Here is a 13,619-nt window from a genome sequence, read left to right as displayed (position 1 = left end):
TTGAACTATTTTTTTCTGACCCTGGAATCTATGAACTTGAATTTCTATGCATACCAATTGACTCCTAATGTTTCATCAGTAGTTCAAGGATAATAATAATATATTCAACTTTCTATACATAGTAATAGATTCATTAGTAGTTCAAGTGTGACATTTTGAACACATTTTTTGGCCAAGGAGTCTTCAAATTTAAAAAGTATAGACATATTTATGTCTTTATGCTGTTTCTTCAGAAGTTCAAACATGACTTTTTGAACAATTTTTTCTGACCCTGAAATCTATGAACTTGAACTCTCTACACATACCAATAGACTCCTAATGTTTCATCAGGAATTCAAGGATGAACCTTTGAACACATTTTTTTTCATATAGTCAAAATATTTTTTTTTGTCAAATAGTTTGAACTTTATTTTTAAATAAAGACTTAAAGACTTTCTGAAGTTTCATCAGTAAATCAAATATGACTTGTTGAATAAAATCTGACTCTAGATTCTATGACCTTGAGCTTTCTATGCAATCCAATAGACTCCTAATGTTTCATTAGGAGTTCAAGGATGATTTTTTTGAAAAACAAAAAAAATTCTGACCTTGGATCCTATGAACTTGAACATTCTATATATAGTAGTAGATTCATCAGTAGTTCAAGTGTGAAATGTTAAATATATTTTTGGCCAGTCTTTGAACTTAAAATGCATAAACAGACTTATGATTTTATGCTGTTTCTTCAGAAGTTCAAACATGACTTTTACTGACAAATACTGACCCTGGATTCTGTGAACTTGAACTTTCTATGCATACCAAGAATAAGCTTTTGAACTTTTTTTTTTGTCATATAGTCTTTGAACTTTATATTTATATATATAGGCTTAAAGCACTTTCTGAAGTTTCAACAGTAAATCAAATATGAATTGTTGAAAAAAAATCTGACCCTAGATTCTATGAACTTGAAATTTCTATGTATAACAATAGATTCCTTATATTACATCAGTAGTTCAAGGATGAGCTTGAACTTATTTTTTTCCCATGAGTCTATGAACTTGCGCTTTCTATGCAAACCAATAAACTTCTAATTTTTCATTAGGAGTTCAAGGATGACTTTTTTTGAAAGAAATAATAATAATAATTTTGACCCTTGATCGTATGAACTTGAACGTTCTATGCATATCATGAAAACCTAATGTTTCATCAATAGTTGAAGGATGAACTTTTAAACTTATTTTTTGCCAAAGAGTCTATGAACTTGAACTTTCTATGCAATACCAATGAGACAAGCACTAATCTCCTCATTGCACAAGTGTTTTTGTATGCAATGCAATGCAAAAGCACTTACTCTCAGTGCACCGTGACTTAAATGCAATGCAATCCAAAAGCGCTAATTCTTCAATTCACAAAAGGTATGCAATGCAAGCAATATCTTCAATGCATGAGTCTTTTTCGTATGCAGTGGTATGCAATGCAATGCAAAAGCACTAATCTCTTCATTGCACAGAGAAATATGATATGCAATGGAAAAGCGCTAATTCTTAAATCCACAACGGTTTCTGTGCAATGCAAAGGTATAACCTCCTTACGTATGCCAATGCAAAAGCACATGTCTGATTGCACGACATCTTTTTTCGTATGCAATGCAATGCAATACAAAAGCACTAATCTCTTCATTACACAGAAAAATATTATATGCAATGCAAAAACACTCACTTTCAGTGCACAGCGACTTAAATTTACAAAGCAATCCAAAAGCGCTAATTCTTCAATAAACAAACGTTTTTTTGTATGCAATGCATGCAAAAGTCTTCAATGCACAAGTATTTTCGTATGCAATGCAATGCAAAAGCACTAATCTCATTGCATGAGTTTTTCGTATTCAATGCAATGCAAAAACACTTACTCTCAGTGCACAGCGACTTAAATGCAAAGCAATCCAAAAGCACTAATCTCTTCATTGCCAGCGAAATATTATATGCAACCCACAACGCTCTCTATGCAATGCAAAGGCACTGTCTCTTCGGTGCAATGCGAGTTCCCTTTCGTTCAGTCACTCCGACGTAACGTCAGTGACTGACGAATGGGGGTTTCGCCTAGAAGCCAATCATCTTCGAGATCTTAGAAAGCGCCCAATGGCAGTGCCAATGCCATGGGCATGAGAAATTTGCATGCGTAACTCCGCCTACCCATCTGGGTATATAAGGAAGTAGCTGGCATGAATCGCATTATGTTTCTGCTTTGGAGCCAAGAGCATCTCTTCACTCCGGCAAGCCTGAATTCTGAAGTCCTCTCTTCAGTCTTCGAGACGAGCGGTTCTCCAGGGTGTTGGTGTAACGGCGCGTTCCAGCGATCTCACATTGCCTGCCTGCTGATCTGTGCAGTGATCTGTAACAGCTGTGTGTGTTTTCCCTGGGCGCTTCGGCACTCTGCAGAGCTTCCTCTCACAAAAAGAGCTTGCGTGTGGCACGTCTTTTTCAAGACGGGTTGCCCGCGCACTTCCGGGTGCGGTCGATATCTGTTGCTGTCTTTGGGACTCATTCACTGCTCGACGTGTTTGGGCCCAGCACGTTCGGACAGTGTTTGTGGATGTGCTGTGTTCCCTCTGTGGGAACATGACCATCGCGATGTTGTGGTCGAGACTCAATGATCTCTGTAAAGAGAGAGAGTCCCCTCTGCCACACCCCGATCTACCATCTCCAAGAGAGGTGGTACTTTGGCTGGTGGCCAGGGTGACCTGAGGGCGGTGCTGTGGTATTAAGAACCCCGACGATCATTCCTCGGGCCACTCCCGTCCTCTTGCACATCGGTTCCAGTGAGTGTTGGACTGAAGCAGCGGGACCGTCTGTTGACGCCCCGTTCGTTTCGTTCATACTCCAGATAGCGGCGAGAGGTCGATTGCCGCATCTCAAGGTGGGCTAGAGTCCTTTGGGGATGACGATTCGGCTATGCTCCGCCTCCGGGTGTGGTAGCACTGTAGAATCTGACCTAGAGTTGACAGCCATGTTATCTCGGGCAGCCGCGAGCCTCGGGCTGGTGTGAATCTCCACCCTGTCACGAGTGCTCGCGGTTGGGCGATTGGTTTTTGGAGGTGGCACCCGACAGCTGAGGGCCCCGCCCCCAATGCCATTTCGCTCCCGAGATGCATGAGGAGTGCACGCGGTCCGGGAGATCTCCGGGTCTTCCCGCGACCGTTTGGTGGCCTCCTCCGCCTTCTCTGCCCAAGAGGGGTCGTGGCCTAAGGGTACACTGGGGTCCCTCCCCCTCAGTCAGGTGCTCTGTTGCGCACTACGGTGTCCACTGAGTGCTTTGACTTGACGCGGTGAGGCTATCCTAAACGCCCTCCCAAGCCTGCTGGCTCGTCTTCTTCGGTGGCGTAGTCCAGCAGTGCTATGGGGTAAGCTGCTGCCCCGATGCGTATGCAAGAGGACAGAGCTGATCCAGGGCTTACGAGCCCCCTCGCAGAGCAGACCCCAGTGGAACGCGAGTCCTTCCCTGGTCTCCTCTGTCAGGGCGCAGCTGTTACCGCCGCCCCGACACCGGGCCGCTACGCCACCCGAGTCCGGGCCGGTAACGCTGCCTCGCTGCCCCACGGAGGGTACGCCGGTGCTCCACGTGACCCCGTTGGTACACTCCCTGGGAGCGTGGCTACAGCTGCCGGGACTGTCCCGCTGGGTCGCACGGACCATCCGGCTCGGCTACGCGATTCAGTTTGCGCGAGCTCCTCCCCGTTCCGGGGTGTCCGGTACACCATGGTGGGGTCCAATGCCCCAGTCATGCGTGCGGAGATCGCGACCCTACTGGCGAAGGGTGCGGTCGAGCTCGTCCCTCCAGCCGAGATGAAGTCCGGCTTCTACAGCCCTTACTTCATTGTACCGAAGAAATCCGGTGGGTTACGACCGATCCTGGACCTTCGCGTCCTGAACCGATCCCTGTACAGGCTTCCGTTCAGGATGTTGACTGCGAAACGCCTTTTCGAATGCGTTCGTCCATGCGATTGGTTTGCAGCGATCGACCTGAAGGATGCGTACTTCCATGTGTCCATCCTCCGCGACACAGACCGTTCCTACGGTTTGCGTTCGAAGGGCGGGCATATCAGTATGCCGTACTACCATTCGGGCTAGCTCTGTCCCCTCGCGTCTTCACGAAGATTGTCGAGGCAGCCCTTGCGCCACTCAGGCAACAAGGGGTTCGCATCCTGAACTATCTCGACGACTGGCTCATACTGGGCCACTCTCGGGACCGGGTGTGCGAACACAGAGACCTGGTTCTCCACCACTTAGCTCGTTTGGGCCTTCGGGTCAACTGGGAGAAGAGCAACTCTGCCCAGTGCAGAGGATCTCTTTTCTCGGTATGGAGATCGACTCGGTCGCCATGTGCGCGCAGCTTACCGGCTTGCGCGCGCAGTCACTGCTGACTTTCCTCAGGCAGATAGAGAGCAAGAGTGCGGTTCCACTGATACTATTTCAGAGGCTCCTGGGGTATATGGCATCTGCAGCCGCGGTGACGCCGCTCGGATTGCTTCATATGAGACCGCTTCAGCACTGGCTTCGCGATCGAGTCCCGAGATGGGCATGGCAGTCTGGCACGCTCCGGGTCCCAGTGACTCAGGCCTGCAGACAGACACTCACCCAGTGGTCGAACCTCAGCTTTCTACGGGCAGGTGTGCCCTTAGAACGAGTTTCCCGGCATGTTGTTGTGTCAACAGATGCGTCCACCACGGGTTGGGGTGCCATGTGCAATGGACATGCAGCCGCCGGCTCTTGGTCAGAGAGCCAGAGCTGCCTGCATATCAATTGCCTCGAGTTGCTGGCAGTTCGGTTCGCCTTGCACCGCTTCCTAGCGTTGTTGAAGGGCCAACACGTTCTGGTCAGATCAGACAACACGGCCGTAGTAGCGTACATCAACCACCAGGGCGGTCTACGCTCCCGCCGCATGTCTCAACTCGCCCGCCATCTCGTCTTATGGAGTCAGAAGCGCCTGAGGTCCCTTCGTGCTGTCCATATCCCGGGGATCCTGAACCGTGCAGCCGACGAGCTCTCACGGGTTCAGCCTATCCCTGGGGAGTGGAGACTCCATCCCCAGTCGGTCCAGCTGATCTGGGATCAGTCCGGGGACGCACAGGTAGATCTGTTTGCCTCCCACGACTCGTCCCATTGCAGCCTGTACTTTTCCCTGACCGAGGGCACGCTCGGCATGGACGCACTGGCGCACAGCTGGCCGCAGGGCCTACGCAAGTATGCGTTTCCCCCAGTGAGCCTTCTTGCACGTGTTCTGTGCTCAAGGTCAGGGAGGACAAGGAGCAGGTCATCTTGGTCGCCCCGTACTGGCACGGCCGGACCTGGTTCCCAGAACTAGTTCTCCTTGCGACAGCCCCTCCCTGGCCGATTCCTCTGAGACAGGATCTACTCTCTCAGAGACGGGGCACCCTGTGGCACCCGCGTCCTGATCTTTGGAACCTCCACGTGTGGCTCCTGGACGGGACGCGGCAGGTTTGAGTACCCTACCACCTCCGGTGGTGGCTACCATCACTTCCGCTCGGGCCGAGTCCACGAGACGGGCCTATGCGTTGAAGTGGAACCTCTTCGTCAATTGGTGCTCTTCTCGCCAAGAAGACCCCTGGAAGTGCCCGATCGGGTCTGTGCTCTCTTTCCTCCAGGAAGGGTTGGATTGAAGGCTGTCTCCATCCACCCTGAAGATTTATGTGGCCGCTATTGCCGCCTACCATGACCTCTTGAATGGGAAAACGGTAAGTAAGCACGACCTGGTCATCAGGTTCCTGAGGGGTGCGAGGAGACTACATCCTCCTCGTGCTCCTCTCGTACCCTCTTGGGACCTCTCAGTAGTTCTAAGTGCTCTGCAGAGGGCCCCATTTGAGCCTTTGCGGTCAGTAGATGTTAAGTTCTTGTCTATGAAGACAGCGCTCATGACCGCATTGGCCTCCATCAAGAGGGTAGGGGACCTGCAGGCATTTTCGGTTGACGAAGCGCGCCTGGAATTTGGGCCGGCTGACTCTCACGTGATCCTGAGACCCCGGCCTGGATATGTGCCCAAGGTTCCCACCACTCCGTTCAGAGACCAGGTGGTGAACCTGCAAGCGCTGCCTTTGGAGGAGGCAGACCCAGCCTTGGCATTGCTCTGTCCAGTACGCGCCCTTCGCGCTTACGTAGACAGGACGCAGTGTTTCAGGACCTCAGACCAGCTCTTTGTCTGTGATGGTGGGAAGCTGAAAGGGAAGGCTCTCTCAAAGCAAAGGCTGTCTCACTGGATAGTGGACACCATTATTTTGGCTTACCAGCAGCAGGGACGCCCATGTCCCCTTGGGGTCAGGGCCCATTCCACCCGGAGTGTGGCCTCCTCTTGGGCTTTAGCACATGGCGCTCCACTGACAGACATCTGCAGAGCTGCAGGCTGGGCGACACCAAACACATTCGCCAGGTTTTATAACCTCCGAGTGGAGCCTGTATCCGACTATGTACTCGCCTCTACAAGTGGCCGGTAATGGATTGGCTCAGTTGTCTTCGCTTGCTCGCCATTCCACTCCACGGACTGGATACGTGCGATATTCTTCTCAGGTGAGTTCCCCGAGAGCCCTGAGCTCCTCCAGCACTGCCGACGCCGACGTCAGTAAGTCTCCTCCTGGAATATGCCTCCCAGTGTACCTTGGTATTCCTGCGTTAAGTAGAGGCCTTTGACCGTCCTAACTGGCATCAGGGTTCTCACGCTTGCGCAGGGCACTGGAAGACAGCTGAGTGGCGTTATTGCATTGGGACCCCCATTCGTCAGTCACTGACGTTACGTCGGAGTGACTGAACGAAAGGGAACGTCTTGGTTACGTATGTAACCCTCGTTCCCTGAGGAGGGAACGGAGACGTAACGTCCCGCTGCCACTTCCGCTGTACCGCTGGAACGGCCGAGAGTTCAGTCTTGGCTCCTCAGCAGGTAACATAATGCGATTCATGCCAGCTACTTCCTTATATACCCAGGTGGGTAGGCGGAGTTACGCATGCAAATTTCGCATGCCCATGGCATTGGCACTGCCATTGGGCGCATTCTAAGATCTCGAAGATGATTGGCTTCTAGGCGAAACCCCCATTCGTCAGTCACTGACGTTACGTCTCCGTTCCCTCCTCAGGGAACGAGGGTTACATACGTAACCAAGACGTTTCAGTTTCTCTCGTTTTGCGAGCTGGCCGTGTTTGTCAAAATGCTGCTGCTGTCACAGAGCAGAGGAAGCTCTCAAGAGAGTGCTGCTCGTGCTCGACACTGCTCTTATGAGGGGTGGTTTATACAAAATAAGTAGATTGCTAAGCAAACTGAGAGGAGAACTAACGTGTTTACGCTCGCCAGCCGTCTGGCCAAAATCCCATAAGCTGTGTCTCATTTCGTTAAATTTCGAAGGCTGCATCCTCCGGAGGACACGTCGTGTGTAGGATGCAGTATACGAAGTGTCCTTAATCAGAATTAAACGAGACTTCCTTTGTAGGACACACAGGCAAGAAGTATCACGTTGCTATGCCAACACGTTCAGCCTCGTTGCACTCTCACGCCAGTTTATATGAATGAAAATTATTCATAAAATTACTATGAAATGTTTCTTGTCTTGACAGCAATGTACTGTTCTAAACGTTTAAAAAGCACTAAAGCTTTGTAATCCTGTTGACCACAGCTATCTGTTTGAGGTAATAGAGCTTAAAAATAAAAACAAGCTTGAACTTACATTTTAAACACCAAACCTACGCTCACATGTATATCTGACAGTGGTGCAGTTTCTTCATATAATATAAAAAAATATGGTTGTTAACGGCGACGCAAAGAATTATGGGTTATCTCCAGCCGCGAAGGCTACACCTCATGCACACTCCGAATTCCTGTGAAAGAAGGACGCATTCGAAGGTCACATCTGAAGTGTCCTACTCACTTTTTTGAAATGAGACGGCCTTATGACGTATGCAGCCTTCAAATGCGACCTCCGGAGGACGCAGCCTTCTGAAATGAGACACAGCTATAGTATTCAGGCATCAGACGTAGGATTCGAGACATCATGGTCACGTGTCGGAGCTGCGCGTATGGCGCGTACTTCTATGGCACGTACTTTGGGCCAAAATTAAACATCCGACCGACCGACCTACCGATCGAACGTCTAACCAACCGTCTATCCGACCGTCTTGTCTGATGGAGCGGGTGACCCACGTTTCGACCTGACGTGACGGCAACGTCTTTTTTTACCATTTATATATACAAGCTGATGTGAAAGACTATACATTGACACTGCAGGCACTAAATACAGATATATACCTAAAATAATACTCAACCATTTCCTGCTGTACTTCCCTGAATAAGTCTTTAAAGATGCTGTAGGCTATTTTAAGTCTTTCTTAGTGATTAACTGAAAAAGCTTGTATATCATGACTTTCTCTGTTTTCCATGACAAAAGGAGCTAATGTTTCAAACTTTTAAACATCAGACTCACCTATTTTAACTGTACATCCATGCAGTGGGCTACTGTTAATTAATGTCTTTGTATTTTTCCATATTATTTTATGTATATGTACGTTATATAATTTGTATGTAATCGTTAAGCTCTTTTAAAAAATTGTCAATCAGTGGCTCAGTGGTTCATGTAGGACAGGTTGTCTACAAACCAGAAGGTTGGTGGTTCAATCCCTGGTTCCACCTGATGTAAGCTGTGTCCCAAAGTGAAGTGCACGCACTTCGAAGGCCGCATTTGAAGTGCGATTGCGTCATAGCGGCACTACGAAGTCTGTCCCAATGTGAAGGCTGCACCCTCTGAAGGCCGCATTTGAAGTGTGATTACGTCACAGCGGCACTACGAAGGCTGTCCCAAAGGAAGAGCTGCACCACTGAAGGCCACATTTGAAGTGCGATTGCGTCACAGCGGTGCGGCGAAGGCTGCCGCAATTCATGAGCGACTAGAAAAAAATAGTTCAAAAAGTCATGTTTGAACTTCTGAAGAAACACCATAAAGTCATAAGTCTGTTTATACTTTTTAAGTTTGAAGACTACTTGGCAAAAAAATAAGTTCAAAAGTTCATCCTTGATCTACTATTGAAACATTAGGAGTATATTGGTATGCATAGAAATTTCAAGTTCATAAAATCCAGGGTCAGAAAAAATAGTTCAAAAAGTCATGTTTGAACTTCTGAAAAAACAGCATAAAGTCATAAATCTGTCTATACATTTTAAATTTGAAGACTCATTGGCCAAGAAATGTATTCAAGATGTCACACTTGAACTACTAATGAATCTATTACTATGTATAGAAAGTTCAAGTTCATAGGATCCAGGGTCTGAAATTTTATTTTCCAAAAAAAGTCATCCTTTAACTATTGATGAAACATTCGGAGTCAATTGGTATGCATCTAAAGTTCAAGTTCATATATTCCAGGGTCAGAATAAAATAGTTCAAAAGTCATGTTTTAACTTCTGAAGAAACACCATAAAGTCATTAATCTGTCTATTTATTTTAAGTTCGAAGAATCCTTGGCCAAAAAATTTATTCAATATGTCACACTTGAACTACTGATGAATCTATTACTATGTAAAGAAAGTTCAAGTTCATAGGATCCAGGGTCTGAAATTTTATTTTCCAAAAAAAGTCACCCTTTAACTATTGATGAAACATTCGGAGTCAATTGGTATGCATCTAAAGTTCAAGTTCATATATTCCAGGGTCAGAATAAAATAGTTCAAAAGTCATGTTTTAACTTCTGAAGAAACACCATAAAGTCATTAATCTGTCTATTTATTTTAAGTTCGAAGAATCCTTGGCCAAAAAATGTATTCAATATGTCACACTTGAACTACTGATGAATCTATTACTATGTAAAGAAAGTTCAAGTTCATATATTCCAGGGTCAGAAAAAAATAGTTCAAAAAGTCATGTTTGAACTTCTGAAGAAACACCATAAAGTTATAAGCATGTTTATATATTTTAAGTTTGAAGACTTCTTTGTCAAAAATGTATTCAAAAATTCTTACTTGAAATACTGATAAAACATTAGGAGTCTATTGTGGTATGCATAGAAATTTCAAGTTCTTAAATTCCAGGGTCAGAAAAAATAGTTCAATAAGTCTGTTTGAGCTTCTGAAGAAACACCATAAAATCGTAAATTCCAAGTTCATAGATTCCAGGGTCAGAAAAAATAGTTCCAAAAGTCATGTTTAAACTTTTGAAGAAACACCATAAAGTCATAAGTCTGTTTATACATTTTAAGTTTGAAGACTTTTTTGCCAACAATGTATTCAAAACTTGACTCTTGAACTACTGATGAATCTATTCCTATGTATAGAAAGTTGAATATATTATTATTATCCTTGAACTACTGATGAAACATTAGGAGTCTATTGGTATGCATAGAAATTCATGTTCATAGATTCCAGGGTCAGAAAAAATAGTTCAAAAGTCTTGTTTGAACTTCTGTTGTAGTGAAGCTTTGCAGGCAATTGTCGACATAAAATGACTTAAAAACTGAATGCCTGACATCTTCCTCAGGTTCGGTGTGATCAAGCACATGCTTTTGAAGAGCGTACACCACACAACAGGGACTGCAGGTGGTCCCAAATGGAAGGACCTGCCACTCAAAAATACGAGGTTGTTCCTGTACCTTGAGATCTCGTCAGAGAAAGCGCAGGAGCGGTCTGTCTTCTGGGAGCAACCTAACTTGGTGGAACATCCCCCTTACGTCACTGCTGACTGCAATGGAGTGTTCCCGGAATCGGAGCAGAACAGCAAGTAAAGATGGTCCCAGCACTGGTCCTGGGAGCAACAGCTTGTTGAGGTTTTGGCCCTGATAAATTGAAGGAGCAATTAAAAACTACTCTGTTTTTCTCATTGTGATGGGCTATATGGTGTGGGATGTACCATGAGTAGTCGGAGTGTTGTTCAGCATACTGATCCAGCTTAACAGCATAGCCTGCTTGTTCCAGTTTGTGGATTTCTGCCGTGTAAGCAGCTGCTTGTTCTGGATTCTTAACCAGTCGCTTCTCTGTAGCTCTCAACTGTGAGATCACTGCCTCTTTTGGCGCCTTCAATTGTGGCATGTTTTTTACCCGCAAAAGAGGGGTGGCATATCTCTTCACCCCATCTACCTCGACCCGGATTGTTTTAGCATCCAGAAGCGCTATTGTCTCGTGGTCTTGTTTGGATCTGGTGCTGGTTTTTTCACAGCGCCATGGTAGCACGTCCATTTGCCACAATTTTTCCACGTGCTTATAAAGATCTGTCTCTGGTGATGATGTTGAGGTGAAGAAGCAGTGTTGTTCATTGTTCTCCATCTGGAGATTATGCACAGGACCCTGCAATGTCCAGCCAAGACGAGTTTTGATGGTAGCAGGTCCCCCTGGTGGACCAAAACGGACTGGCTCTACTGGAGTAATGAGATGAGGGTAGTCTGAACCGATGAGTAGCACAGGACGGACAGTGTCTAGATGCTGCAAAGGAAGCCCCCTCAAGTGTTGATATTTCTCCCTCAACGCTCTGACTGGATGAGTATGTTCAGCCAGGCTTAGTTGCTGGGCCGTAAAGGCACCTTTAATGCGGAACACCCTTTTGGGCTGTGACAGTGGGGAGATAGAGAATGACACCGCTGCACCACTGAGGACTTGGAGCTCTTGTCTGACGGTACGGAGCGGTAATTCTTCTGGTTTACCTTTGAGGCCAAGCTGCTGAGCAGCACTGTGTAGAAGGATGGTTCTTTCTGAACCATCATCTTGAATGGCGTAGGCAGTCATGCAGTGTTTTCCATTCCTGAGGATTACTTTACTGATCTTCAGTAGGACTTTCCGGCTGGCAGGAGGCTTTCGTATGAGAAGGATCTCATTCATGGTATTCAGAAGACATGAATTGGTAGTAGTGGCAGCAGCTTGAGTTTGCCCAGTCTGTGTACTTGTAGCACTCTTCACTGTAATGTTATGAAGAACTAGCAGATGTCTGCTGTTACACTGCTTGCAGCGCATCTTCAGACTGCATTCTGTTGCTTGATGGCTTCTGCCACAGCGCCAACACCGATTGTTCTCCTTGACCCAGTTACGCTTCTGATCTGTTGTTAGTTGCTTGAAATTCGAGCAATTATTCAAGGAGTGCTTTGTGTGATCGCAGTAAGGGCAGTAAGGCTTTGGAAAAACTTTCATGGTAGCAGATGAAGTTGTTGTGTCAAGCAGTGCATTCTCAGTGTTGAGCAGAATGTTAGCATTCTTAGGAGAATACTTGTGGTCTTTGATTATCTCTCTGGTCCGTACAGTAGGGCCTCTACGCTGACTGGTTACGAACCTTGAAGTGTCCTCCTGTACTTGGATTTCGTACTCCAACCATTCAGAGAGATCAAGAAGAGTTGGAATGGGAACACGGTGTGGATGAGCGAACCGGCGGAAACTCGACCTGAGATCATATGGCAATTTCTCCAACAATCTAGAGACATGGGAACCACACTGCAATTCGAAAGTGCCTTTCCTTCCTAGTTGCCCCAGCATTCCAACAAGTGAACGAACTTTGAGAGTAAATAGTCTGAAGGCCTTTATGTCTCCGCTGCTGATACTTGGGCCATCCATAAATTCTGCTATTCGTTGTAAGGCAAGCTGGTGTGGCTGACCATACTGCTGGTCCAGTGCAGCCATTGATCTTGTGAAGGGGTACTGAGAATGGCTGTATGAATCAGCGATGAGTAGTGCTTCTTCAAGTTTGAGATGGTCTGTGAGGATCTGAAATTTAAATCGTTCAGTGGCATTAGCAGGGAGAGTATTCTCTAAGGCGATCTTCAGCCGTGAAAACTCTCGCGGGTTTGGATGTACAAAGTCTGGTATGCTGGGAGTAGGGCCTTTATACATTGACTCGGGCATCTGACTTGGTGAACTATGAAGCCTTTGGTGGTGCCAGGCAGAATCATAAGGTGAGGAGGTTTCATATTCCTGCTGGTATGGGGGATAATAATCACGGTCATGATGGTAGCGTTCTTCTTCTTTTGGGGCCCCCCAACCGAGTGGCTTGGCACTTGGAGTGTCATAGGTGGAGTAAACTGTGTCTCTGGGAGCCGCCACCATAGCTGGAGAATCATCAGCTGAGTTGGTATCATGTGGTCTGAAGCGTGGTGCAGGCACAGGCCTAAAACCTCTCTCGGCTGCCTGAATGTTAATTCCACGGCGCGGTGCAGGAACGGGCTGGCTAGAGCATGTTTGACGTGCTGGAGTAACAGATGGAAGGGGTTGAGCTACAGGCCGTTGTTGATCGAAATTAATCTGTAGCTGCTGCATCTGCCGCTTAAGTTGAGAGAGCTCTTGAGCATATCGTTGATTTGTCTGCTGCAATGCATCATTTTCCTGCTGGATCATTTGTACAGTGTGAAGCATGTTCTCATTTGCATGGCGGAGATTCATATTTCGTTGCTTAAGGATGTCCCTTTCTGACCTGCTTGGTTCAGCATCGGACCACTCCTCTGAACTATGAGGCTCTTCACCTGAGATCTGCAGTAGACTGAATGCAGTTGCACCCTCCTGTTGCTCTTCATTTTCTGACAGATTGAAGGGTATGTGAGTGTGTGGTAACACGGGTTCGGGATAAATCCTAGGCAGGGCGAAGCCAGTGAGATCATAATCTTCTTATCGGGCGGAAAGGGCACTCT

This window comes from Pseudorasbora parva, chromosome 5 (genome assembly GCF_024679245.1).
Source record: "Pseudorasbora parva isolate DD20220531a chromosome 5, ASM2467924v1, whole genome shotgun sequence".
Lineage (NCBI taxonomy): Eukaryota > Metazoa > Chordata > Actinopteri > Cypriniformes > Gobionidae > Pseudorasbora > Pseudorasbora parva.
The sequence above is the reverse complement of the archived record's forward strand: the minus strand, read 5'-3'. Positions refer to the sequence as shown.